A 6006-nucleotide genomic window follows, 5' to 3' on the forward strand; every position below is an offset into this window, starting at 1 on the left:
CTTCCTTCCTTCCTTCCTTCCTTCCTTCCTTCCTTCCTTCTTTCCTTTCTTTCTTTCCCCCCGGAGGGGATTTTTTAATTTCATTTTTCTACACCCAAACCCCATTCTTGACAAATTCCACCCCCAAATCTCCAGGAATTTCCGAAGTTGGACTTGGACACCCTACAGGCAACCCTACTTGGGGATGTCACAGTGACTAGCCAATCAGCCGGATTTTGCTACTAATTCAGGGTTTGTTTGCTTTCTCCCACAGTCTCCCGACAAGCAAAGATAGCTGAGCAGCACATTGACCTGAGCAGGGTGAGCCCAGTCCTCCAAAAGAGCGGTGGCGCAGGCAGTAAAACGCCTGCACTAGTAACATCGCTCGGCAGCCACGATGGCTGTTCGAGCACTACCGCGGTCGAGGTGAGCTCTCGACCTTTATCCCAGCTCCCGCCCACCCAGCAGACCGAAAGCAGTTAGTGCAAGTAGGTAAATGGGTACCCACCCTTAGTAGGGTGGGGGGCACCCTGCCTAGAACGTGATGGACGGTGGCGCGGCGGCGGCGGCGGGTTGCTGTGACTAACGGAGCGATCCCTGCTGGCCAGAAAGAGAGGAGACATCTGGGCGGCTGCCGATGAGACGGGCGAGACGGGCGCATGACGATGCTGGAGGCCGGTGTAAAGCGGAGCCGGAAGGACGTGGCTAGAACCGGAAGAAGGCGTGAATCGTGCGCCCAAAAAAGGAGAGCTGTCGACCAAAAATGGAACCCGCCGGGACGAAAGTGAAAGCACCGAGCCAAGGAAAAATTGAGCATATCAACCTACCACCACAAGGGTGCCGGTAGGTAACCCCACCCCATAAACTCTGTGTCCATAGTTAGGGTAATTTGTGTGACTAGCACCATATGTAAGCCGCTCAGAGACCCCTTGAGAAGGGGGTTCGAGCGGGATATAAAGTCAAAGGTTAAAAAATAAAATAAAAAAAACCCCTGCCTTAGGGGGATGAGGAAAAAGGCAGGGGCAGTTGCTGTGCTAGGACATTCTTGGTGCTTGGTGGTGGTGGGGCGACAGTGGGAGGACCTCCCGATGGCCCCTGGTCTTTTTGGCCACTGTGTGACGGAGCGTTGGACTGGATGGGCCATTGGCCTGACCCAACGTTGGCTTCTCTTCTGTTCTTATGACAGTTTGGTGGGACCTCTGCCACCATTAGGCCCCCAACAACTGCCCAGTGACACCAGACCTGAGGCTAGTCCAATCACACTTATGTAAGGTTTCCAGCTCTAGGTTGGGAAATACCTGAAGATTTAGGGGGTGGGGCCTGTGGAGGGGGTGGTTTGGGGAGAGGAGGGGCCTCAGCAGGGCATAATGCCCTAGAGTCCCCCTTCCAAAGCAGCCATTTTCTGCAGGAGAACTGATCTTGGTTGTCGGGAGATCAATTGTAATAGCGGGGGATCTCCAGATGCCCCCTGGAGGTTGACAACCCCAGGGCTATTTTTGGGCAGGAACACACAGGAACGGTGTTCCGGCTGGCTTCAGACTTGGCCACGCCCACTACAGTCAAAAACACTGCGTGCGTGGCTACAGAGGGAAGGCCTGGAGAGTGACCCCCCGGTGACTCCAAGGTGGACAGGCCAGGGGGCCCCTGAAAGGATTGGGGAGGCATTTAAATGCCTCCCTGTGCCTTCCCCAACCTATCTAAGGGCCGACTTGCCCGGGCTCCCCGCAGCCGCAGGGCATCCAGGCAAGCTGAGGGAGGCATGGGGGTGTGGCCTAATATACTAATGAGCTGTGCTGTCATGGGTGTGGCCTAATATGCTAATGAGTTCCTGCTGGGCTTTTTCTACAAAAAAGGGCCTGGGCAACCCTACACTTATCCCAAAGCCAACACCTCTCACACATGCGCCGATACACTTATCATACGTTTGCTGTTCCCTTTTGTGGCTACTCTGTCAAGAACGGTGAGATCCAGGCGACGCAGGTATCTCTTTGTCATCAAGAGCCACTGCTATATTTCATACCCGAACCCATAAACAGCGAGTCAACGGAGGGATCCGTTTTTACAGGGTTTCGCAGAGTTCAGCCATCGGACTTCATGACCTGAATTCCAATTCATTCCTCACCTTGTTTTTGAATTATGGGTCTTCTCCCTTCACCAGGGTGAAGAATCTTTTTTATGATATTCTAGTTCAGTCCTTTATACTTCTGAGAAACGCTAGAGAGTGGACTCTTTTCCCTTCTCAAGTTTCTTTCCTCTTCCTCTTTCTGAAGGATGGCTCTATAATTCTGCATAACAGTCACTGCAGAATTATCCGACTCGCCAATAGCAAAATAACCTCCCTGGCCAGTGTTTTAAGTGCTACAATGAGGCAAAGGGATCCTTGACATTGCAAAGAAGCCATTGTTTCATACCTTGGATAGATAATAATAATACTTTCAATTTATTAATCGCTTTCCCCAGTTGGCTCAAAGCAATGTACAGTTACACATTAGACAGAGGACTACCAATGTTCATAGGGGATAGGGAGGACAACATATATTCATTTTTAATTGCACACGCTGTCACTGCATGGTGTAAACGTCTTCTGGCTTGGCTCAGTTATTTTCCGAACGGCTGCTTGTCAACCAGGCTTCAGGACCCGTATGTCACATCACCACACTGCCACCGCCTGGCCGGAGACATCCACTGCAGGGATTTTTGTAGCCGAGAAGTTCTTTGGCGTTTTCCGACCTCGACCAGGAAGTCCCGACTGTCAGCTAACACCCTCCCACAAGGGAGACTGGCGTGCCCACCTAAGGAGTGGTTCCCAATTTATCTACTCGCCGAAGCTTTGAATTGCTGGGTGGACAATGAGCTGGGGACAACAGGCTGGCTGCTCACATCAGCGCGGGGCTCGAACTAACACAGTTCGGATGTTAAGGCAGCGGGATATACCTACTGTGCCACCGCTCCCCTCTCTGATGCCCTGAACTCAAGCCTCCCTCCCTCCCTCGCTCTTTCCTTCCTTCTCTCTCTCTCTCTCTCTCTCTCTCTCTCTCTCTCTCTCTCTCTGGCTCAGTTAAATAGATTTAGAAAGTGACTAGGTGAGGCAAGGTGGGAATTCGGCACACCTGGACGAAATTGGAACCTCATAAAAGAATCAAGAGAGCATCCTGGGCTGGCTTTAGCATAATATAACGATGACCAGAGGTCATTTCGGGGGGGGGGGGAACGCAGTTCCCCCGGGGGAGGTGCAGGGGGGCAGGGCACATGACGAAGCCCCGCCCCCTGCTTCCGGCCGCCCCGCTTCCAGCCCTCATTCAGCCAGGAGGAGGCAGGAGAAGAGGGAGGGTAAGTTGCTTCCTCCCCGCCTCTCCCCACCCCTGCCTGCCTGGGGCCAGGGAGGGCCTTGGCGGGGCTTCCTCGCACTCCCGCTGGCCTTGCTGGTCCACCGCCGGGCCCCTGATGTCAGGGGGCGTGGCATATGCTAATGAGTTATGCTAATGAGTTCCCCTAGCTCTTTTTCTACGAAATGACCCCTGACGATGACACAAGTGCAGAAGTGCCCTCTATCTTCAGCCAAAATGACCTGGGGTGGGAAAGACCCAGTCCTGAAGAACCGTGGCAGATTGGCCCTTTCACTTAATCGAGAATTTTGCCAGTGGGCTACTGGAGGCCAGAAGCAAACCGGAAACAAGAGGAAACCCTTTAAACAAACAGAGATGCAAATTAAAATTGCCTTTTGGTATGAGAAAAAGCTTGTGATTAACGGCTCTGTGCTTGGAGTCCAGTGGCACCTTTAAGGAAGAAGAGGAAGAAGAAGAGGAGGAGGAGGAAGAGGAGGAGGAGGAGGAGGAGATTGGATCTATACCCCACCTTTCATTTACCTGAAGGAGTCTCAGAGCAGCTTACAATCCCTTTCCCTTCCCCTCCCCACAACAGACACCCTGTGAGGTAGGCAGGGCTGAGAGAGCTCTCTGGAGAACTGCTCCTGAGAGAACAGCTCTGAGAGAGCTTGTGACTGACCCAAGGTCACACCAGCAGCTGCAGGTGGGGAATCAAGCCCAGTTCTCCAAATTAGAGTCCGCCGCTCTTAACCGCTACACCAAAAGCTTATACATGAAAGCTTACGCCAAGAATAAAACTTTGTTGGTCTTAAAGGTGCCACTGGACTCAACTAATATGGCTACCAGCCTGAATCAATGGTCTGTGCTTTGTTAGTAAAGATGGCATTTTCAAAGGAATTGTTATGTGCATCCAAAAAACCATTGAAATGTTAACAGCCTTCGAAGCAGCTTTGTTTGGAATTTTGCCCTCTGAATGTTCAGAGGAGTTGTATTTGACTCACGCTTCAATTGTCTGAGCAAAGTTTGAGTCAAGTTGGCTCTTTTGTTCGGCTGCTTCAGTCCAACAGGGCTACTCACCTGAACTGATTTTCAGTTGTTATTTATTCATCTTAGCATGCTTCTTTTATTTAATGCACTGTTAAATTCGTGTTAAGTTAACACGGTTAATTTCTATTGTGCATATTATTTGACTATAGTTATGTTTGTGTGTGTTTTAGCTTTGTTTTTAATTGTTTTAAGGATTTGTTTTTGGAGGGTAGGTTTGAATGGTTTTAAAATATGATTTTATTCTGTATGCTTTAATTTGTTAGATGCCGTGGTGGCCCTTGTGAAGGCAGAAAGGCAGGATGCACATTATGTAAAATAAATGAATGTTTCTTGTTTTCAACCGATGGGTTTGAGGTATTTTTATTATGCATCTTTTCCACCTATATGTTACACTCTTTCGAGAGCCAGTTTGGTGTAGTGGTTAGGAGTGCGAGCTCTAATCTGGGAGAACCGGGTTTGATTCCCCATTCGTCCACATGCAGCTGCTGGCGTGACCTTGGATCCGTTACAAGTTCTTTCAGAGCTGTTGTCTCACGAGCAGTTCTCAAAAGAGCTCTCTCCACCCCACCTGTCTCACACGGTGTGCGTTGTGGGGAGAGGAAGGGAAGGAGATTGTAAGCCACTCTGAGGCTCCGAGTGAAGATTGGGGTATAAATCCAGTCACCTCTTCTACTTTTGTTTTGTTAGAAGCAAATGAAACCTGGAGGCCCATACTTTCCTGGCAAGGCCCAGTCTTCTCAGCCTCAGGACAGGGTAATGGCCACAATGGCTGTGTCGCCCCAAAATTCAGTGGCATCCCTACATTTTAGACAGGGGTCGTTTCATAGAAAAAGAGCTAGGGGAACTCATTAGCATAACTCATTAGCATATGCCACACCCCCTGACATCAGGGGCCCGGCGGTGGACCTGCAAGGCTGGCGGGAGGGCGAGGAAGCCCTGCCAAGGCCCTCCCTGGCCCCAGGCAGGCAGGGGTGGGGAGAGGCAGGGAGGAAGCAACTTACCCTCCCTCTTCTCCTGCCTCCTCCTGGCTGAATGAGGACTGGAAGCGGGGTGGCCGGAAGCAGGGGGCGGGGCTTCATTGTGTGCCCCGCCCCCTGCACCTCACCAGGGGGAACTGTGTTCCCCCGCGATCCCCCCCGAAATGACCTCTGATTTTAGAGAGGGGGAAATGATCAGGATTTGGGAGGTGGTTACGGGGTTGTATACCCAAGGAAAGGACCTCTGTGTTTTGTTATAATCTGGGTCTAGGATGGCTGGGGTTGCCAGGTCTGAACGACAAGCTGGCAGGGGACTAACTGGGATGCTCCGGGAGAGGGGAAGGGAGAAGAAGGTGACATAGGCACGTCGGGGACATCGGGGATGAAATGCCTACATCACCTGGGAGTGATGTAGGCACGTCAGCAATGTTGGGGGTGATGCTCTGGTTTTGGGGCAAACCTCTATGGTCTGAAGCTAATTCTACCATAGAGTTTTGCCCCAAAACCAAAGCGTTGCCCCCGATGTGCTTATGTCACTTCTGGGTGACACGGGCGCATCACGTTGGGGTGGTAACCAATGCTCCCTCTAAGCTTTGGAGTCTTGTGAGCAAAAATCCTACGTTGTGAGCTCCAGGCATTAACGTTGTGAGCAAGTGATTTGGCTACCGCATGAATTA

The sequence above is a fragment of the Gekko japonicus genome, unplaced genomic scaffold (assembly GCF_001447785.1).
Source record: "Gekko japonicus isolate JY-2015 unplaced genomic scaffold, Gekko_japonicus_V1.1 scaffold937, whole genome shotgun sequence".
NCBI classification, from domain to species: domain Eukaryota; kingdom Metazoa; phylum Chordata; class Lepidosauria; order Squamata; family Gekkonidae; genus Gekko; species Gekko japonicus.